This window comes from Triticum aestivum, chromosome 7B (genome assembly GCF_018294505.1).
Source record: "Triticum aestivum cultivar Chinese Spring chromosome 7B, IWGSC CS RefSeq v2.1, whole genome shotgun sequence".
NCBI lineage: Eukaryota > Viridiplantae > Streptophyta > Magnoliopsida > Poales > Poaceae > Triticum > Triticum aestivum.
In genome coordinates this window covers 73,874,296-73,898,100 of record NC_057813.1, presented here as the reverse complement: position 1 = coordinate 73,898,100, position 23,805 = coordinate 73,874,296, and the positions used below count along the sequence as shown (strand labels likewise).

Here is a 23,805-nt window from a genome sequence, read left to right as displayed (position 1 = left end):
ACGACTCGCCTGGATCCTCTGGGGTTGTCCTGGTTGCCTGTGATACTCCTCAGCCACAAGGCTACAGTTTCAGACAGCACTTCTTCTAGATGGACCCGAGCGGTGTCGTCCGGTCCGGAATACAGCCACATCGGGTGATCACGGGCCTGGAGAGGCTGAATGCGTCGACTGAGGAACACCTCCAGTAGATCCAGACCCGTAACGCCCTCATTGATGAGCTGAACCACCCTATCCACCAACATCCTCGTCTCCATGGTCTCATCAGCGATCACTTTAAGTGGAGTAGGGGTCTGAACACGGTCAAACGAGAAGTGGGGAAGACCAGTCGACTGACCTGGAGCTGCGACGTCCTGGCAATAGAACCAGGTCGACTGCCAGCCTCTAACGGAGTCAGGGAGAGTCATGGCAGGAAAGGCACTCCTATTCCTCTTTTGGGTACCTAAGCACCCACACATCTGGATGACATGGGTTTTCGAGTCACTCGACTTTGCCTTTTTTACGGACTGCGAACGAATGGTGAAGATGTGTTTGAAGAGACCCCAGTGCGGTCGACATCCTAAGAAGTTCTCGCACATCGATACAAACGCAGCTAAATACGTGATGGTGTTGGGAGAGAAATGGTGGAGTTGAGCACCGAAAAAGTTCAGGAACCCCCGGAAGAAAGGATGCGGAGGAAGCGAAAAGCCGCGGTCGACGTGGGTGGCTAGCAGAACGCACTCACCCGGTTGAGGCTGGGGACTCATCTCCCCCTCCGGCAGCCTTGCTGCTCCCTTGGCGATTAACCCAGACTCCGCCAGCTCGTCCAGATCTGCATGCCGAATCGAAGACCGGATCCAATCGCCCTGGATCTAGCCCGGCGGTAGCCTCGCGCGCGACGATGACCCGCGTTGCTGCTTCTTGCCCTTCGCCGCCCCCGTTGCCTTCTTAGCGCGCTCCAACGCCTCCGTTTTGTCCTTCACCATGGCGTGGGAGCAGTAGCTGTCGGTGTCAAAACCGGCGGATCTCGGGTAGGGGGTCCCAAGCAGTGTGTCTTAGGATCAATGGTAACATGAACACGGGATTTTACCCAGCTTCGGGCTCTCTTGATGAGATAATACCCTACATGCTGCTTGATTGACTATAATGAATATAGATGTTACAAGAGTTGATCTACCTCGAGATCATATGTTGTGGTCTAAACCCTAGAGGTATGATGAGTAATGTCATAATAATGATCCTCTATCGACTAGCCTAGCCTCGGTTTATATAATGTACCAGAGGCCTAGGATAACAAGAGTCCTAGCCGAATACGCCATTAGGGGAGGAGTCCTTGTCTTGATCACCAAGTCTTGTGAAATCTTCCTTGTATGCGGCAACTGTCCGAACTGGCCCATGAGTATATGGCCATGGGGGTCCTCGGTCCAATCTAACTGATCGGGGGACGACGTGGTGAGTACCCCCTAGTCCAGGACACCGTCAGTAGCCCCCTGAACCAGTCTTCAAGTTGGGGACGCTCCTTGATTCTTCCAAACTGTTCTTCATCTTCGGTCGTCGGTCTTGAAAACTGGTTCAACAAATCTTCTCATCTTCGATCTTGAGGATCGCAAAGTAAATCCGAAGAGTTTATATGTCGGGTATCCGAGGAGCCCCTTTAAGTTTCCGGCCTTTATCAATGCCTTATTATCATTATGCCGCACTTCAGGTTTGAAGTTATTCCCGGGCAGCAGCGTCCTCTTGCGTCCGAGCTCCAACGCCGGATTGCATTCGAGGTATCTTTTGCAGCCAAGCACCAACGCCGAACTGCTTCCGAGCTCCAACGCCAGAATATATCCAAGCTCTAATGCCGGACTGTGTCCAAGCTCCAACGCCGGACTGTATCCGAGCTCCAACACCGGACTATATCCGAGATGTCATAGATCATCTGGGTTCAAAAAGTTGAAGGAGTTTAGCGGAGCTTAATGCCGGAAATGCCCTCTATGGAGCCAGCCACTGGAGCCCGAGCTTAATGTCGGACTGCTTCCGAGGTGGTGCACCACCCCTGACTGCGGGCTGATTTTTTGATTGGTGCAATTTATTCTCTGCTGAGATATATAGCCAGTAGCCCTCAAGGTATGTGTGTCGGTCTAAAACCCGAGATGCACCTGAAGGAAAACATGAAACCGCTGATCCTAGTTGCCCCTGAGACTCAGGTCGATGTGCGAAATCAGCCTGAGGATCAATTCCTAGCTCGGCATCATACATAGGAATAGAAACGTGGTGTGCAAAGTCTTCGAGACTCAGGTTGGGTGCGGCCGACCATCCTGAGGATAATAATCTCCTCGAAAACTATACTGCACTTTAAATTTTCTGCATTGGATTGTCAATGCAGTAGCCCCCGAGACACTGGTCGGGTGGCGACACTAGATCAGGGGATCGATGTACCCCTTTAATATTTGTAAATAATAAGCACGAAGCCCAGTAGCCCCCGAGCCTTAATGTGGGCACGGGTGGCCGAATTAAGGATTGATATCCAAAGTAAAATCACAAATTATGTGTAATGATTCTATGTATCCAAGTACTCTACATCACTAATGCTCGGATCAGCATTGTACAGAACTTTGTTGACCGGCCATCGGCTTCAACCTCCTCGGCCAGTAGCCGGGGAGTATTTGTCCCACTTTATGAAGCCTTTATGAGGGCAAAGATTTGTGGCAAACAAGGCAATCCGGCCATGCGGTTTTATAAACAAAGGTACGCAGAGAGACATGTTATATTATTGTTTAACATAAGAAACATCGTCCAAAGAAAATAGTCCCACTATCGGTTCCTTTCTTTGGGTTGTCATGCTAAGCATGATCATGAAACCTCAGCTCCGATCAATGTGGGAGGAAAATACTGAGGATTTTAGTTCAGGAAAAGCTTCCAAACTCTGTGGTCTAGATGAACCCAAATTTTCACTTCCGTTGTGACCGTTCATAATATGAAAGTGGCCCATCGTCGGCTTCTACCCCCTTGTAGATGCTACGCAAGGTGTTTCCGAAATAACAAAACAACCCTTAGCCGACGTCTCGGTGCCCGAAGGCGGTTGTGTTGGTGGAAACAAGGCAATCAGATATGCGGGCTTTACGACTTTCACTTAGTCATAGGAGCTTAAAGTTGGGAGGCCAGCAAGTAGCCCCCCGCTTAGTGTTCAGCGACAACCTAGGTCAAGCCGTAAACACTTCGGCCAATGCTATGAACGGCCCGTCATTTAATATAGCCATCGGATCACTGACCGGTTTATGCTTAATTATGACAGTCAGTTTTCGGCTTTTTCCACCAAGGTGCTTAACCATGCGAGCTGGAAGCACAATCGCAGTGGTTCTCCTTTTGCACACCTAACCGAACAAAGCGGAATGTAGGAGGCAAGCACAGGAGCCGGGCAACCAAACTATCCACCGAAGACACAATTTGAAACCGATGCATATATAGCAATATCCGAGATTTTTTGCCGAATCTCTAAAGGTGTCCGGCGTTGCACTGCGAGACTTATGCGGAAAACACACAAATAGTTGAAAAGTGCCATAGGATTGGAAAACTAACACAAAAACGTCAGTAAAAACTCGACGTCCAAACTAGATTAATTGTTCGGTGCCAATCAGAAAATTGGTCTTAGAGAAAAAAATGTGCTTTTGTCGTGCTTTAACATGACACATCCTATCTCAAGACTTCAAGTGGGTCAGCCTACGACTTCAACCTCCTATCCCTAAGGTGGATGAGAGGGAAATCGGGCTATTGACCACACACTTGCATCGAAAAAAGGAGTGATAGAAAAAAACTTTGCAACGACTAGGAAGAAGAACACTTATTATAAAACAGCTCATAAATTTAAGAGCCCCAAAGTGACATGGGTAAAAAGAATTTTATGTATAATGATTGTATGTACCGAAGTACTTATATCATATATGTGTTCACCCGAACTTTATACGTGTGTTAACCGACCATCGGCTTCTCCCTCTTCGGTCGAGGACCGAAAAGTGTTATGTACTCCACCTATCAAGAGTATCGACGGTGTTTCCGATAACTAGGCAATCAGGCCATAAGGCTGTAACAGACAAAGCGCGCTCAGGGAACTAATGCTATATTACTAACAAAGTGTAAGAAGCATCTTCGAAGGAAATAGTATCCCCACCGATACCTTTCTTCGGTGCTCATTGTCATTATGAGACTTGTGCCATAGATTTTTTGTACTCATGAGTTCCGATGTGTGCCGACCATTGTTGAAAACAGTAAGAGCGCTAGCTTTCGGCTTCACCCAGTCTGAGGTCCGGCTCGGATGAACCGATCGTGACAATCGCAGAGGTGCTCCCTTTACTCCCTAGCCGAACAATCGGGAACGTAGGGGTAAGCACAGGAGCCAGGCAACCCAGCTTGCAAGTCGCTTAAGTCAACATGGTGCATATTGTGGCGTAATACACGAACAAGGAACGAAGCCATACAAGTATAATCATATGCAAGAGGAAAAGCTCCATCAAGGGAGCCCCCAAGTAAACGGGGTATTTGAATATGTGTGTCACAAACAAAGTTTGGACAGGGAAGTTTTTCACAAGCAACTTTTTGCCAAAAAAGTATAATGCTTGTTCAAACCGAACAAAATTTAATACTGAAAGTTTTTGGGCATGAAAGCAACTTAGCTGGTTGATATGTTCGGCATTGATGACGTGGTCCGAGCTTGATGTGGGACAGGGTTCCAGCCCCCAGGTTGTTCCCAAGGCGGCCGAGCAGAGAGTCCAGCACTCCGAGAAGATGAAGCCCCTAGTCCAGCCGCGGTAATGGAGCTCGGCGCGCCAAGGCGACAACACGGCTCAGTTTGAGTCAATTGGCTGCACAGATAAAATAGTGCAAACCAAAAGAAATGACAAATAAAGATAATAATGTGAAAAAAATTCTTCTACTTGTTTAATACAAGTGAAGTAAATAATGAAAGAGATATGACCTGAGCGTCGAGGTCAGTGTTGATGCAGGGCGTCGGCGTGACGCAATGAAGGCATGACAAAGCCCGAATTCACAGGTCGGTCCGAGTTCCGGATACGGCGTTCGCCGAACTAGCACCGAAACTGATTGAACCACCTCGCAACCGTCATTAATGCGGCCACCATTTGATAAACCTGTGTATAGATGATGGAACAAAGCAGAGTAATAATTCTTTGGGAAAAATAAACCCGAACAAGCAAAAATCGCTAGGATTAATAGCACCTGGTTTATTTGTTGTAGTGGTTCGAAGAAAGGTTACTCCCAAAATTGGGACTCGATCCTCACACCCATTACCTGATGGGTGATGAAGCGATGGCACGACGATCCTGGCAAAGGTTGGCTCGCCCCGGCGAAGCCCGTGGTCCAGCTAATGTGATGAAGCTGGTCGGCTGGTGACGCCGAAGTCTCTGAAGTAAGTTGATGAAGAGATGGCGAAGTACTCGGTCTAGCCGAGGTGATGGAGCAAGTCGATAAGGAGACGTTGCAGATGCCGTGTCAGCCGGGGTGTTGAAGTAGTTCGGCGTGATGGACATCGGCTTGAAGAAGCAACAGTGCGGCTATGCCGAGGCAGGTCGTAACTTGTGATGCGGTCAATGTTGGCTTGATGAAGTGACCGTGCGACGATGCCGATGTGCCCGCTCCGTGTAATCTGTGGGGCGGAGATGTTGGTGACGATTTATCCTCCGCGATGCCGAACTATTGTTCGGCTGGCCGAGATGATGACCCGAAGAAGTTGAGCTCGGCTCAACAAAGCGACAACATGTCTAACGCAGGTCGGCCGCCGTGAAGTGATGTTGTTGAGCTGGTTTAACACCGGCGCGATGGTGAAGTTCGTATTGTAAGAATACTTTTAATACTAGTGGGATGTGTTTGAGAATAAAACACAATACCCCATATGAAAAACGTCCTTAAAACAGGATGTCCGAAATCCCATTCGCAAAGAAGAAGAACTTGGGTCGGATTCTTTCTTGCGCAGAAAACAGATCCGAAAAGTGATGCACTAATCGGAAGGTTCCCGGAGTTTGGACGGTCGGATCGAGCTGAATTTTTGGCAGGTGGTAGATATGGGAACTCCACAGCCGATCAACGGTTGGGTCTTCCAAAGGACGTCCGAGCTAGATGCTGGACACCCCGCTCCAAACTCGTCCGGATTCTCGTCCAGATTCAACAGGGCTCCGGTATATCGGAGATTGCCGGAGATTCCTCCATCGGAACTCGATGAAATTTTTGCAGGGTTGTTCTAGACTTAATTCCGCATAATTCCGCCGAAACAATCGTTTAGGCAACACTCGAGGAGGCGGTGGCGGCGGATACAAGTTTGCTGTCCAGAAAAACATCACAGTCGCCTGAGGGCAATGTTGAAGTTGAGCCCCCGAGCTCCATGGATGACTCCTCCATGATCTTGATAGAGATCGGAGTTGATGTTGATGGAGGCCCTCATCCGAACATGACGATCGGAGGTAGGGAGCAGTCCTCGGTCAAGCCCAGGTGACCAGTCGAGCTGGTGACGAAGAAGCCGACGTCGCAGTTGACCTGCAGTCGAGCCATTGATCCTGTTGCCGATCACACAGCGGAACTCTCAATGAAAGCACCAATGTCGGTGTCAAAACCGGCGGATCTCGGGTAGGGGGTCCCAAGCAGTGTGTCTTAGGATCAATGGTAACATGAACATTGGATTTTACCCAGCTTCGGGCTCTCTTGATGAGATAATACCCTACATGCTGCTTGATTGACTATAATGAATATAGGGGTTACAAGAGTTGGTCTACCTTGAGATCATATGTTGTGGTCTAAACCATAGAGGTATGATGAGTAATGTCATAATAATGATCCTCTATCGACTAGCCTAGCCTCGGTTTATATAATGTACCAGAGGCCTAGGATAACAAGAGTCCTAGCCGAATACGCCGGTGGGGGAGGAGTCCTTGTCTTGATCACCAAGTCTTGTGAAATCTTCCTTGTATGTGGCAACTGTCTAAACTGGCCCATGAGTATACGGCCATGGGGGTCCTCGGCCCAATCTAACTGATCAGGGGACGGCGTGGTGAGTACCCCCTAGTCTAGGACACCATCAGTGGCGTCGAGAGCGGAGGCGCTGGGAGCGGTGGAGGAATAAAGGAGAAACAAGGAGGAACAGGCATGCACAGTGCAAGCGCCTCGGTCCCGTCACCTTATAAAGGGCCACTTCTGAGTGACTGACACGTGCACCCAGGCAATCCCATCAAATCCTCCAACAGTTGCGCGCAGCGTACGTGGCGAAAAGGTAGCACAGTAATCGAGGCATTGCTACTTATCCGAGCCGCCTGTTTTGGCACTCTTCGGCCTGCGCGCTTATCCGAAAATTCGTATCCCGCGAAATCTGGGATGCGCCGCAGACAATCATGCCCAAGATCTCGCGGCCTAACACAACACTCGACGCTTGATGTCACCAGTTCTGTCGACGGCTTATTGAATGGATCAAGGCGACTGAGTCAACACCAAAATACCGACGCAGGCGTTTAGATTTGCAGAAAGCACTCGTGAATGCCCGAAGCTTGGAGCAGGTTCAACTTCAATCTACTTTCCACTCGCACCTTAATCCATTCGGGGGCTACTGACGATGATATAGACCTGGGGTAGGGTCATATGCCCGACCTATACGTCCTACCCAAGTACACTACCCCAGAAGATAAAAAGACCAAGAGTCAACAGAAGAACACCAGTCGAGTACGTCGAGTGCAATCCACTCGACAATAAAATCACTCGACGGTCACCCCCTACCGTCACTCAACGATATGGGGAGTCACTCGACTATAGAAAAGATCAGGAGTCGGAAGAGCATGCAATGGCCGGACATTCACTCCTAAGTCTTTATGAGCATTAAGAGTACTTAAGACTGGCGTTACCAGTAACGCCCCTTACTTTATGTACATTAAGCCCCTTGTAATGGAGGCGGGCTAGGGTCTTGGCGCACTCTATATAAGCCGCCACCCTCCTCTAGGACAAGGGTTCGCACCCCCTGTAATTCAACACACACAATCCAATCGACCGCCTCCGGGCACCGAGACGTAGGGCTATTACTTCCTCCGAGAAGGGCCTGAACTCGTAAACCTCGTGTGTACACCTTCATCATAGCTAAGATCTTGCCTCTCCATACCTACCCCCCTTTCTACTGTTAGTCTTAGGACCACGACAAGGGGTCCTCCTCCATGTTGTCAAAACTGCGGCCGCGGGATTGGGACTGCGATTGCGATTGCGCAACACGTAGCAGGCCACAGCGGAAGCAACACCTTTATTTTGGTGCTGGATGACTCGACGAGCGGCTACAACATGTACAAGCTTGACGCCGATGACATCTCGGACGACTCAGGAAGAGGAGGAGAGCGTGAGCTTCCCGAGCCCGCTGCCGTCCAGATGAACTCGCCGGTGTGCGCCCCATGGACTTCGCCGCTCTGGGCGCCGGCATCTTCGCCACACCTGATCCATGTTATTACCACTCCGGCGACCGCAATTATGCTCCCCCAACCATCGTCTACAACACGAGGACCGCTGCCATGGCTGCAGTCCGGCCCCTTCCATATGGGGTCCCTGCCTTGAGGACCACCATGGCTGCCTGTGGAAAGCTATACGCCTTAACAAATCAGGTGCTCAGCTTGCAGGCCCTGTTGTGGGCTCCCATCGACGGTAGATGGAACGATCAAGAGAGGGATTGGATATGGAACACCGTGCCATCACCGCCCCTGTGCACCGGGATGGATGTCGTCGCCTACGCTTTGCACCTGGACGGACGCACCATCTTCATGTCCACCGCCTCCGTTACCCATTGCTTGTGTTAGACTTAGAGATATATTTGTTTGTAATCTCAACTACTTATCTCTTCCTCTCCCTTGTAACCTACTATCTCTTATCCGACCGAATCCAAGCGATTGGTAGAAGACTTGTAAACCACGGCAGGGGTGATTCCTGCCCTCGATCAATAAAACCCCGTGGCTCCTCTACAGAGGAGTAGGAAGGCTTCCACAAAATACATCTTACATGGTATACAGAGCCACGCGTCTTCCTATCGTCTAGCGAACCAGAAACCCTAACACCCTTCCATCGCCATGGCTATGAGCTCAAGCGCCGTCGGCCTCAACCTAGGTGCTCCACCAACAGAGAAGCTCGCAAGGGGGAACTACCTCCTATGGAAGGCGCAGGTCATGCCGGCACTGCGAGGCACGCAAGTGACCGGCCTCCTAGACGGCAGCGACGCCGCACCGCCAAAGACCACAGAAGTCACCAAGGCGGACAAAACCATGGCCATAGAGCCCAATCCTCTGTATGGTCCGTGGTTGTCGAAGGATCAGCAGGTTCTGAGCTACCTGCTGAACTCTCTCACTCAGGAAATCCTGGCGCAAGTCATCGGTAAGGACAATATCTTTGATCTCTGGACTCTCTTACCACTTTATTCGCCGTGCAGTCACAATCCCGCATAACCAATCTACGGATGGCCATCTCCAACACCAAGAAAGGAAACATGTCAAGCAACGCTTTCATCGCCAAGATGAAAAGCCTCGAGGACGAGCTAGCTGCGGTTGGGCGTCCTGTAACCGATCTGGAGATGATGGACTACATTCTTGCTGGCCTTGATCGGGACTATGATCCCATCATGGCAGCAGTCGGCGCCATCAAGAACTCCATCATCGTCGACAACCTCTTCGCATAGATCGCTGTGTTTGATCAGCTGATGGAGATGTTGGGCGATGGTCCAGCAGGATTCCGCTCCTCTGCCAACACCGTCTACAGAGAGCGCGGGCAGTCCCGCGGCAGGGGAGGCCGTGGCCGAAGCAATATAGGAGGACGTGGTCGAGGAAACCGCTCCTCTCCTTCCCCGAGTCGTGGGGGTGGCGGTGGCCGTCATCAGCAACGGTATCGCCCTCAACCACAACAATAGCAACAGCAAGAAGGCGACTACCCTGAATGCCAAATCTGCTACAAGTTCCATGCTGGTGGAGATAGAGCCTGTTGGCATCGGTATGATGATGATCATGAAGAGAAGAAAGCAGCCAACCTCGTCACCAACAATTATGGCATCGACACCAACTGGTATGCTGACTCCGGCGCCACTGAGCATATCACGGGGGAGCTCGACAAGCTGACGATGCGGGAAAGGTACCACGGCGGTGATCAGATACACACGGCAAGTGGAACTGGTATGGACATTACTCATGTTGGAAATTCAATTGTCAAAACCCCCGTTAAAGATCTACATCTTAACAATGTCTTACATGTTCCACATGCCTCCAAAAATCTTGTTTCTGTTCATCGTTTTGCCCTTGACAACAATGTTCTCATAATATTTTATCCTCACTCTTTTGTGATCAAGGACTTGGCAACGAGGAGGGTCATCCTTAGAGGAAAGTGTGAGGGAGGCCTATATCCACTCATATCATCTTCATCTCCATCATGGTCAAATAAACAAGCATGGAGTGTCACCAAACCTTCCTCGGCAAGGTGGCATAGTCGTCTGGGTCATCCCTCTTCAGTTATAGTTCAACATGTCCTTAGCAAGAATAATCTCCCTTATGAGTCTAGCGTTGAGTCGATTTGTGATGCTTGCCAGCAAGCGAAGAGTCACCAATTACCTTATCCTATATCAACAAGTGTTTCTACAGCTCCTTTGCAGCTTATTCTCTCAGATGTATGGGGACCAGCTCCCACATCAGTTGGTAGATTCTCATACTATGTTAGCTTCATTGATGATTATATCAAGTTCACCTGGATCTATTTGTTAAAGAAACGATCTGATGTTTTCCAAATTTTTACCAACTTCCAAAATCTTGTTGAACGCCAACTAGACTCAAAAATTCTTGCCATGCAAACCGACTGGGGTGGTGAGTATGAGAAGCTAAATTCTTTTTTTTCAAAAAATTGGAATCTCTCACCATGTCTCTTGTCCCCATGCTCATCAGCAAAACGGGTCGACTAAACGTAAACATCATCATGTTGTTGAGGTAGGATTAGCACTCCTAGCCAATGCTTCCATGCCCCTAAAATTCTAGGATGAAGCTTTCCTCACCGCCACATATCTCATAAATATTCGACCCAGTAAAGTCATCAAATTCGAAAGTCCCATCACACGTTTGTTTGGAACCAAACCAGACTTCAAATCTCTATGAGTCTTTGGTTGTGCATGTTGGCCGAACCTAAGACCGTACAACACACGCAAACTTGCGTTTCGTTCAAAAAAAGTGTGTTTTGGGGCGATAGCCCTATGCACAAAGGAGTCAAGTGCCTAGATGTTCCCACAGGCCGAGTTTATATATCTCGAGACGTAGTGTTTGATGAATCAGTTATCCCTTTTGAATCTCTCCATCCCAATGTCGACGCTCTTCTTCGTCAAGAGATTCTACTTCTTCCATCTACACTTCGAGCTTTTGATCACGGGGGAAACAATTGCACAAACCAACATGATGATAATATTCCTGCTGGAACCAGTTCGTGTCTTCCGTGTGTGCATGTACCTGAAGAAAACAGAGTTCAAAATGATCAGAATGCTCAAAATCTCATCCAAAATGAGGCCATATTTCATGTAGAAGAAGAAGATGAAGCTGGCGTAGCGTTCGAGGATGATCTGGCGGCGCCTGCCACCCCTGCTCGTCAATCTCCCTCGGATTACGCGCGAATATCCTCGTCGGATCACGAACCGGTCGGCCTGGAGAGCCAGGCGTGAGCGAGCCATCCCGCAGCCGCCACGTCCTCACGCGGAGGACCCCCCTCAAGCGGCCCGCGCATGCAGCCAATCACTGCGAGGCGTGGCGAGCACATGCAGCCGGAAGGCCCACCCGGCGCAGTTGGCGCGGGATCAACTGCGGCAATAGGTGGTGCAGCTGTGGAAGAACAGACCACACCTGTCACCGCTGGATCTGGTGCGGCAACGCCTGCCTCTTCTCCAGGATCCCCTGCAACTAGCGAATTTGTGCGCCCGCGTGTACAACAGCAACCAACCACATCCAGAGTCACAACTCGACTACAAAAAGGTATCAAAAATCCAAAAATAAGAACTGATGGCACTATATCGTATTGTATGTTGTGCATTTTAGGAGAGCCAACAAAACTAGATGATGCATTTGGAGATCAAAAGTGGAAAAAGGCTATGGATGAGGAGTATATGTCCCTGATGAAAAACAAGACATGGCATTTGGTACCATATCAGAAAGGTAAAAACATCATTGATTGTAAATGGGTGTATAGGATCAAGAAAAAGGCAGATGGCTCCATTGATAGGTATAAAGCACGTCTTGTTGCTAAAGGCTTTAAGCAGCGTTATGGTATTGATTATGAGGATACATTTAGTCCTGTGGTAAAAGCTGCAACCATAAGACTTGTGCTAGCTATTGCTGTGTCTAGGGGATGGAGCTTGAGACAGCTAGACGTAAAGAACGTGTTTTTGCATGGTGTTCTGGAAGAGGAGGTCTACATGAGGCAACCACCAGGTTATGAAAGCAAGCAAAAACCACATTATGTATGCAAGCTTGATAAATCTCTATATGGCTTGAAACAAGCACCTAGAGCATGGTATTCCAGGTTAAGTATGCAGTTGAAACACCTTGGCTTTATTGCATCAAAAGCTAACACATTTCTCTTCATATGCAATAAGGCAAATACTATCATCTTTGTGCTCATATATGTTGATGATATTATAGTTGCAAGCTCTTCTCAGAATGCTATTGATGCTCTCTTACATGATCTAAGCTCAGAATTTGCTTTAAAGGATCTTGGTGATTTGAGTTTCTTTCTAGGCATTGAAGTTAAGAAAGCTCAGGATGGTATAGTGTTGAAACAGGAAAAATATGCCACTGAACTCTTGGCTCGGATGGGAATGAAGGATTGCAAGCCTTCACCCACACCATTATCTTCATCAGAACAATTGTCATCTTATGAAGGGGAACCACTTAATGAAAAGGAAAGTACTAGATACAGGAGTGTTGTTGGAGCCTTGCAATACTTAACCTTGAGATGACCATATATCTCATTTTCTGTTAACAAAGTATGTCAATACCTACATGCTCCTACTTCTGCTCATTGGACAGCTGTCAAAAGGATCATACGGTATATTAAGCATACTGTAGGTTTGGGGATATATTTCAAACGTTCCAATTCTACACTTGTTAGTGCTTTTTCTAATGCAGATTGGGCAGGCTGCAGTGATGATAGAAAATCCACAGGAGGGTTTGTTGTTTTCTTTGGTTCTAACCTCATTTCATGGAGTGCCAGGAAACAAGCAACAGTGTCAAGGTCAAGTACTGAAGCCGAGTATAAATCATTGGCAAATGCTACTGCAGAGATTATTTTTGTTGAGTCTTTGCTTGAAGAATTGGGTGTAAAGCGACATCATGCTTCATGTCTATGGTGTGATAACTTGGGTGCTACTTATTTAAGTGTCAATCCTGTTTTTCATGCCAGAACCAAGCACATCGAAATAGACTTTCACTTTGTACGAGAAAGAGTTGCAGAGAAGAAGTTGGAGATACATTTTATTCCTTCCAAAGATCAAGTAGCTGATGGGTTCACCAAAGCTCTACCGTACAAGCCGTTTGAAGCATTCAAGAACAATCTTAATCTAGGATAGGTAGTTCAGATTAAGGGAGGGTGTTAGACTTGGAGATATATTTGATTGTAATCTCAACTACTTATCTCTTCCTCTCCCTTGTAACCTCCTATCTCTTATCCTACCGAATCCAAGTGATCGGTAGAAGACTTGTAAACCACGGCAGGGGTGATTCCTGCCCTCGATCAATAAAACCCCGCGGCTCCTCTACGGAGGAGTAGGAACACTTCCAGAAAATACATCTTACAGCTTGGACACCAGCAATGGCTCGTGGAAGGAGCTCGGGGATTGGGTTCTGCCTTTCAAAGGCCAGACATACTTCGACGCCTACTTGGATGTGTGGGTTGGGAACTTGGGATCTATCACAAGGAGGAAGGATACGTCTGCTGCTGCCCAGTCGCCTCTCGCAGCACTACCGCCGTCCGGCCGCCGGATTGCAGGATGCTCAAGGAGAAGTTGTTCCACCACAATAATGAGGAGATGTGGTGACCGGCGGTCGGTACCTGAAGACCACCCTTAGAGCATCTCCACTGGCCTCCCAAAGAGGCCTCCCAGGGCGCCTTTTTTTAGCACCGGCGGCAAAAAATCGGCCCAGTCGCCCCCCCCCCCCCCGGGTCCTTGTTTACCGTTGGTTTGGGCGAAATAATAGCCGGCGAACTCGAGCCGAACCCAGTTCCCTGGGGGGGCACCTGGGGGCGCCGACCAAAGTGAAAAGGTATGTGGGCCCGCTCTGTCGGCGATAGATAGGCCTTTTCCCGCCGTTTCCCGCTTCCCTCCATTTCCTCATTGCTTCCCCCTTCTGCCCCGCCACTCCCATCATTCTTCTCCCACTACCCGCCATCCGGCCGGCATTGCCGCCGAAGAAGTATTCGGCCACTCGCTCCGCCGCAACTGCCGATTCCACCCAGCCGAAACAGAGGAAGCCGAGGGCGCCGCAGGCAAAACCACCGGGCATGTCCAACACCGAGTGGAGGGCGGAGGTTCAGCGCCGGGAGGCTGTCACCACCAACCGGCGGAACAGGCTCAACGCCAAGAAGGCCAGGGACACGGCGGCGGTGGTGGAGCAGGCAGAGGCGTCTCGCGTGGGGATGATGAATCCGCCCGGCCATGCCCCGCAAGCTATGTGGAGAGCCAACAGAGCGTCCCGTCGCTGTTAAACTTCTCGGCGCCGCCCTGGGGGTACGCACCCTCGCCTGGCTACTCCGACGGCGACGTGCGTGATGGATTCAACTCCAACATCACGTTCCCACATGGCGCGTCGCCGCGTGCCCACCCTCCGATCTGAACCCCAACCAGCGCACTCCCTCGCCCGCGTTCGCCGGCCTCCACGCCCAGTACAACTACTCGCCACCGGCGTACTCAGCCTCGCTGACGCCGCCTTTGCGCCGGGGAGCCCAAACCTTCTCACAAGCCTCGGCGCCACATTTTGGCAACCCCAGCGCGACCGAGGCCAACCTGGACAAGATCATCACGAGCGGCTCGATCGCCGCCGTCTCCTACCCCGGGTTCCATGCGCTAGACGACACAATGGATACCGCCGTCGACATGGACGAGGAGCTCGATGATGCTGAGGAGGAGGATGAGGAGAAGGAGGAGGAGATGGAGCCAGCACCAGCGCAGGCGAGGAAAGGGGGAAAGAAGAAGCAGGAGGGCAATGCCAGGACAGGCGAGCCGCGCGTCAAGTGGACGTCCAAAGAAGACGAGTGACTCGCCGAAACATGGAAGACCACATCGAACCGATCACCGGCGTGAACCAAAACGTCGGTGCGTACTGGAGACAGATCAAGTTGGTGTTCGATGAGCGCAAGCTGGTCGACCCCTACTTCGCCACCATCCACATGCAGCGCGGCGAAAAGCCATGGCAAACCATTGGGCGGTCATCCAGGCGGCCTGCAAAAAATGGCATGGGATCATTGAGGAGATCGCGGCTCGCCTAGAAAGCGGCTCGCCTAGAAAGCGGCGCCAACGTCGAGGGTTAGGTATATCCAGCCGCAGGCTCACTTCTTTCGCCGTGCACGTCGTCGACACTTGTTCTTTCGCTACGCAGATGGTCCGGATGTTCAACATGTACCGCCAGGACAGCAACGACCAAGAGTTCAAGTTCCTTCACGTGTTTTCCTGGATCAAGTCATGCGAGAAGTGGAGGGATGTCCGGCTCACCCTCGCCAAGGCCAAGGAGACCTACAAGCCAGACGCGCCCGCCTCGTACGGGGCGGATGGGCGCCCTGACAGCAACAAAAGAGCCCAGACAGCGAGGAACGCAACACCAGCTACCGAACAGCTTCAATCATCGATCGAGCAGTGCATCACCGACACCAAGAGCAGGGCCGCAAGGAGGAAGGAGAAATCCGACGCTCGGTGGTCAGCGTTGATGACGACTAGCGCCATCAAACTCGACCTACTCCGGAAAAACATCGCAGCGAAGAAGAGGAACATCGACCTGGCATTCTTGATGGGGCGGACATGTCGACGATGGACGAGCAGGTCAAGGCGTAGTACTTGTCGGAGCGCGGCCTCATCTTGAACCATATGCCTTCGATCGACCGCCACACCTATGCCCATGCCGACCCCAACGCCGACACCCAGCCCAAGCGATGAAGCCACACCGACACGAAGCGCAGAAGCCATGCCGACACCGACCAGCCCGAGCACCGAAGCCACACCGACGCCGAGCACGCTGGCGGCGGCCAGTCCCACGCTAGAGGAGCCCGTCGTCTGATGCATTCCTTTGTCTACATGTCCTTTCTTTTGAACGTCGAACTTTCGTGTATGTTTGATCGCCGAACTGTGGCATGGTGATCGCTGGACTGTGGCAGATCGTTGATGATCTCCAAACTTGTGGCCTTTTTTTGGCAGTGGGAAGACAAGTTTGAATTTATGTGCATCTTGAGGCCGAAACCTAGGGTGCGGCTGGTAACTGAATCGCCCCCAGGGCGAAAAAACCGTCAGTGCATAGGCCAAAACGCATTCGCCGAGTGCGCTGGGGGGGGGATGAGTGGAGAAGCTCTTAGAGCAACTCCAACGGGGCGACCCATTTCATCCGTTGCCGTCCGTTTGGGTCGGCGCGGACACAAAAGGAAGCCCAACGCGCCAACCCAAACGGACGCGCGTCCGCTTTTCGTTCGCGGGTGACCCATTCCTGGCCCATTTTTGAGCCGGATTTGCGTCGACGCGGACACGAGACGGATGCGCGCGCGCCTACTCCTCTCCCTGGGCCCGCCGGTCGGTGGCAGCTAGCATCATTTCCCCCCATTTTCCCCAAAACCCTCCCGCCCGCATGCGCTCCTGCCCCACACCCGCCATGGACGACGACCTCGACCTTGATGCCGCCGCTGGGCTCGCCTCCCTCGCCCCGTCCGGCATGAAGACCACCCCCTCCGGCAAAGGCAATCCTCGTGCCCCGCACAAGACCGCCACCGCGACCAAGCCAAAGAAGGCGCTGATGCCCAAACAGCGGGCGGCGGAGTCGGCCAAGAGGAAGGGTCGGAGGCACGCCGCAGACACGAGGGGTGAAGCCGTCTCGGCTTCCACGTCGCCGCCACCACGCAGTAGGAGGTCCCCAACTCCCGCGTCGCGGCGGCAACGAGGGAGGCGCTCTATATGCTAGGGTTAAACCCTGGCCAGCACAGCCTCATCAACGTCGCCGTGGCCACCGCGGTCAGCACCGGCTCATCCGCGTCCCCTCGGATGGTGCTGCCCGACTCGCCCTACGCGTCAGCTTGCACCCCGGTGCCCAGCTTCCATGTGTACCCGCAGGCCTCCCGCCTCTCCGGGAGTGCTCGCCCGACATGAGCGTGGTGGCGCCTTCCACGCCCGCGCCCGTGCCCATTGACCTCAATGCCACACTGGTAGTCGGTGGCTCGTCATCCGGAGGCGCAAGGAAACGCATGCCACAGATGCCGGCCAACATGGTACCAGACGCCCGCAACCTGTTCGACAAAATGTCGGCCGCTGGTGACAAGGACTACATGCAGAACCTCATCTTTGAGGGCGGTGCGCCGGCCGCTGGCTACGACCCCGACGAGACACAAATCCAGGACGACCACGGGGCGTTCACGCCGGGCGCTGGCTATGATCCCGATCAGTCGGCCTTCATGCGTGATCAGGTCGGCATGGAACTGGACGGCTTCCCAATTGACCACGAGTTTTCGAACGAATACGGGCAAGAGGAAGAGGACGAGTGTTACATCAAAGTGGAGCCTTTGTTTGAGGACGAGCTCGCCAACCAAGCCGTCGGGCCGAAGCCGAGAAAGCGCACGAAGGTATACACGGCGGCCGAGGACAAGCTTCTTTGCGAGTGTTGGAGAGACATTGGACAAGACCCCAAGACCGGCGCTGAACAAAAGCATTCGACTTGTTGGATTCATGTCCACCGAGAGTTTCATGAGCTTAAGAAGTTTCCTCCTTACCAAATTGTGATCACGCGTCGGTGGGTGTCCATTTCGAAGCAATGGAGAGTGATCTAACAAGAGTGCAACAAGTTTTGTCCCACTCTTGAGAGCGTCAAGGCCCGCCCCATGAGTGGCATCGGCATGCAAGACAAGGTATGGCAGAAAACCGTCCTCTTTTGTGTCATCAAGTTCATGCTTGCGTGTTCATTTGCATAACATTTGTGTCAACATGCTTGCATGAAAACATTTGTAGGCATTTCAAGCTTTGGAGGCATTCAAGGTCCAACACAACGGCAAGTGCTTCAACCTCTCCCATTGCTTTAGGGTCATAAAAGACGAGGAGATGTTCAAGGCGCAATATGCCGCCCTTAAGTCGCGCGGGAGGAAGGAAGCTATGGAGGAGGTTGGGGATGGTGAGCCGGCTCGGCCACGGGGGAAGACCAACTCCAAGGAGGACAAGCGGGATGCGGCATCGAACGCCTTGATCGCAAGCGTGGAGGGCATGATGAACAAGAAGGACTCAAGAGAGGAGGAGCGCCACCGTTTCAAAGATGAGCAAATGAACGCCTCCATGGAGATCCAAATAAGGAGGCTAGAGATGGACGTGAAGAAGCAAGCCAAGATGCTTGAGTTGGAGGCGGAGAAGCAAGCCAAGATGCTCGAGATCGAGGCCGCCAACGCCAAGACCAAGGCCAAAGAAGTGGCACTCGCGACCATGATGACCGGGGTGGATATCATGAAGGTGTATCTCAACACCGTGTCGCCAAGGAAGAGGCCGTGGTTCGAGAAAATTCAGGCTGACATGCTCAAGTTCACCGATGAGTGATCTTGTGGCCGCGAGCGTCTTCTTTTTTGTATGCCGGCTTGCGTGCTGGCATGACCACGGGGCCGCGATGGCGTGGTCGAACTCAAGTCCCACCCCTTTTTGTGTGCTAGCATGTGTGCCGGCCGCTGACGAGTGCGCCATCATGAACTGTGTGGTGATATTTTTTGAAGCTGGCAATTTATGCCAGCGCTGGCATGGTGTCAACATGAGACATGGCTGCTGGCATGATCTATGGCCACAGGCCTTTTTTTAAAATTGAGTGCGGACATGAAAATGGGTCGGCGCGTTGGGCGCGCTACCGATCCAAATGCAAAACAGGGCGGACGCCAGGCGGGCGGCCGAACCAAACAGACATAAAGCGGATAAATGTGCCGACCCGGCCCATTGGAGTTGCTCTTACCTACATGGGCAAAGGCAGGCTTTGCCTCGTCGAGAACATCTTGCGCCGCAAGAATGCTCTCGACAGCATGCTCCATGTCACCTTGTTTAGCCTCTGAGCTTGACCGCGTGGGAGAGCTCCGGACCAAGGATCGGCCCTGCACTAGGTCCTACTAGCTATGCCCGCGCGGCGGCACGCCGCGCCCTGTTGATTCATTGCTGTGAAATTGGTTCGACATTGCTAATGAAATTTGTGATGTTGTGTGAGGTGTTGCTGAGTTGAGATACCTTTTTTTCAATCCGATGTGATTCAATATAGAAGATATGTTTGTGAAATTGTACAGTCATAATAAGGCAAGTAATGATGCGCTGTTAGTAAATTTCCTTAATATTTTCAATTGTAAATACCTCTTCCCACATAGCATTTGTGTGATATACTCCTCTATTATAGTTTACACTGAAAAGAAACAAAGAAGTTAAACAAATGTTCAATAGAAACTACTGTCAAATCTAAAGTTAATTCATTGAGAAGAGTATGAGGAGATGTTATATAGATGCTACTTATTTCGTTGACAGGAGCATGATGAGATGTTACATGCTAACTGATTTCTCTGTTCGCTTGTTTGGAGCAGTGTGGCTGATTTTATCCCTAAAACTCCCAGCTCTCCATAACAGAACAAAGCTGCAAGTTTCAGATCACATCATTAAATATCTTGAAGAATTAAACGACAAAAAAAATGCTATTTCATTTTACAGCAAAATAAAGGAACACGTAGCTAGATGCATCAACACTATAAAAGTATAAATGGACAAACTGAACTAAAGACTACTTTGTGATCCTTCGAAATTCATTCACAACCGAAACCATGAAATAAAGCAATTCAAGGATCTTACAGAAGATAGTGGAAGCACGACAGGGGAAGGGATTTTGATCGTTGTAAGCTGACCAATGATAACCCAGAAAAAATAAGATCGTAAGATATTTGCACAAAATAATTAGAAGAAATCACTTACGTTACATGAGTTCTGATATGAATCCATATCAGTTTTTCACTCAACTGTCCGTCATGCAAAAATGGCCACCCTTATTTAACATGGCACCACAAAGGTACTCTATGTATAAATGGAATGAGTTATATATTTGGCAGGTACACGATTACAGGATCTACCATCAGTGTATCGAGATTCTGCCCCATTATACTAAAGAATGATTTTACTGAACAATAGCACTTGCAGGAAAAGATCAAGGTGTACTTTGGTTGAATATGAAAGCGTGGAATTACATTATAGTACCAAAGAACGATTTTACTGAACAACAACACTTTCAGCAAAAGACCAGGCTGTACTTTGGTTGGATATTAAAGTGTGGAATTAAGTTTGTGTACTATTTTCTGCTCAACTCTTACGGTTTCCAGTACTTAATCAGAAATGTACTATACCCATCTAATTGAATGCTTACTTGACACTAAGAAAACTGAAAAGCGTCCCATTCTATTCAAAATGCCCTGCTTTTGATCAGAAATGCATTAGACCCAGCTTTCAAGCAACTTGACTGAATATCTGAATCTTTACTTAACACTGAAAATTAAAGACCATCTCACTATTCAAAATGCCTAGTTTTTAGAGTAACCTCTTAGCAGCCATGATCTTGCAACACTTATTAATTTTTATTTAAAAAAATTGGAAAATAGATAAACATAACTTTGACGAATGTTCCTGAAAAATGATACCTTTATTCGACAGTGAGGCCAGCACAGAAAGAGTTCCACAAGCTTTAGCTTTAGCGCCAAATGATTCAACTGATGCTCCTGCAAGCTTCTGAATTCACAAAGATTGTGCCGCCCAAAAGTGAGGGAGAGAGAGATTGCTCATACAAAGTAAGCATCAGGAAAGAACACAAGTATATAGCAACATAATTTCCGGACTGAGCTGATTATTTTTGCCTGCAACCGTTCAGACATTACGCCGAACACTTGGCCTGCGTCGGAGCAGTCGTCGCGCAGGGCGGTCAGCTGCGCCCAGAACGATGCTTAGCCCATGGCGAGCTCCTCCACATTGAGCACTTGAGCTCCACCTGCAGGGAAAGCAGTAAGCCACAAGAAGAAGTGTCTACGACTGGCGGGGCGGGAGTCGCGGGTCTGACCATGGTCGCTGCTGCGCCTGTTGTCTGGCATGTGGACATCCATCGACTGCAACGGAGGCAGTGAAGATAGTAGGAGGAAGGAGGCTAGGGGCACATACATGAGACACCGGTGGAGGATGCAGGGCGCCGGCGGCCGCACTGTCGCGTCCCGTGCCGAGCCGCCATTCTCCACATCAGAAGAGGGATAGGAGAGGTTGGAAACATCCCCGCTGCCAGTACTGCCCGTTGCTACATGTTGCATCCACACCGCACGTCGCCACTCATGGTCACCGCGCGCACGCGCAACCCGCCATCGCATTGTGAGCTTGGCCTAGACGCGATCACACGAGAGCTGTGCCGATGCCCACCGCCAGCGGTAGAACTGCGAGCCACCTACACCTCCGCCGCGCGCTGCGTGAACCACTGCATGGCCTCGTGCTCACTGCTGCAGTGCCAACACCGGGCGGAGCAGGAGGACGACGACCAACGACAGCTCCACGCAGCCAAGGAGGCCGACCCGGATGCCGCGGCCCATTACGACAGCAGGAATAATGAACCATGAAGCTAGTATAAACAAGAAGAAAGAAACGAACCAAAGAAAGTAGGCGAAGTACAGGAAGAAAGAACACCTATATATAGTGTACAAAGGGATGGAGAGTATGAAACAAAATCAAACACAAAGTATTATTGGCCAGTCACGTACTCAGGCACCGCGTTCCGTCTCGGCTGCATGCACCTTGTCGTCTTGTCGTTGGATCCAAGTGCCAATCCCCTGATCATGATCACCGCTTCGGGCAGTTGCAATTGGCCAAGCGGCGTGTTCCCATTCATCCGCATGCATGCAGTAGCTGATTTAACCACGTACCTTTTCGCCTTGCATCTGAACGTATGTGCGCAGCGCTGACCACCGATTTGCTCTCATTTCTTAATCACTGTACATGGTTCCTCTGGCATGCAAACACATACATATATTTTCTGTGACACAACCTGGCCTACTGCATGCTAGAACGGCGTAAAAAGGGAAAGCAAAATTGAGAACTAACACAACACGTCAAGCACATACATCTTGAACAGCTAGAGCCACACGGTGAAGGAGCAAGCAAGTTCAAAAATTTTACAAAACAAACTACGGCCACACATGAGTTTCTACCCCGCCACATCCCAATTTAATACACGTGCCCTCATGCCGTTAGTCTATGGGTTGCTTTCACCCAAGTGGTGAAACCTCAACGCAAAAACTTCCCCGGATATAGAGGCTTGGGTATGCAGTGTCCAAGAACACCATGTTGTTCTGTCATGCAGCATTCTGGATGTAATTAGGACCAAAGAGCGTGTCCGACAGATCCCAAAATGGCTCCTCTTTGTATGCATATTGATCACACCCTCCTCCTGTTTTTCTGCAACTGCGCCCGTGCCTGGCCCATTTAATCCTGGCCGGGCCGGACTGGCCCATCTGGCCAGGTTTGAGCGCAGCGCCTCTCTAGCCCTGGCACAGCCGGCCGGTCGCATTGTCCGCCACCACCCCCGTCCCTTGGAAACATGCACTTATTGACTGCCATCTGGCCAAATGTGTCTGGGCCATGGTAGCTGAAGATTAGTTCAGCACATGGTGACCATCAAGACTGATGATACTCGACTTTGGTTAGTGGAACTACAGGAATCAGCGAATGAAGAACAGTTGATCAAAGCAATAGCAAGTCTCTGGTCTATATGGTGGGTTCGGAGGAAAGCTATACACGAGCAGCAGTACTAGTCGCCACACTTGACGGTGTGCTTTATTAACAAATAGTATATCTCGGATCTTGAGCTCGTACCAATGAGGCACAGGTCAGTAAACCGGTCGAGCCAGGAGCCTTCTAGGCAGCGGACGAACAGGTGGACTGCACCTTCAGCAGGCTGGGCAAAGGACTCTGAAAGTGGTGCAATCGGGGTGGTTTGCCGTGATTATACTGGTCTTTTTCTGGCTGCTTAAGCGGTGGTGATGCAAGATCTAATTACCCAGAGACGTTAGAAGCAATGGCTTGCAGTGAAGGCTGTCCTTGGCGCTCAATTTGAATCTTCAGAGAGTTCAGATTGCTACAGATTGTGCTAAACACACTGAAGAACCATATTCCGGCCCAAGCAAAGTGATCGTGGATGAGATCAAGACGAAGGTTGCAGATGTCTCCATCTTCATATGAGATCTGTGTGAATGTAATCGCGAAGCACATATACTCGCAAAAGCTGCTACTACACATTAGATTTTGGTCGCCATCTTTGGTTACTAGTACACCGGACATCATTTGTATCCCTATGACTATCGGTTTTGAATAAAGCAGCTTTTAGCCCTAAAAAACGTCCCTAACTAGAGTGCGCCACGGAGATGGTTGCCGAGTTGGATTTTTCGTCTCAACCGATTCAAATCGGTCTTCCTCATCGATCACCAAAGGTACTAAGCCGATCTTCCTTATCAATTAAGACTTGGATTCCCACAGCTCCCTCTACATAAATCTCCCACCACAAATTAACCAGATCTTCATATTCCAGGTTAGAGATCCTTGGATTGGAT

General features: G+C 50.4%; 1 pseudogene; it reads left to right on the top strand.

The window, feature by feature from the left end:
• Positions 1-8,280: 8,280 nt before the first annotated feature.
• LOC123157676 (uncharacterized) lies at positions 8,281-22,577 on the top strand (annotated as a pseudogene).
• Positions 22,578-23,805: the final 1,228 nt, after the last annotated feature.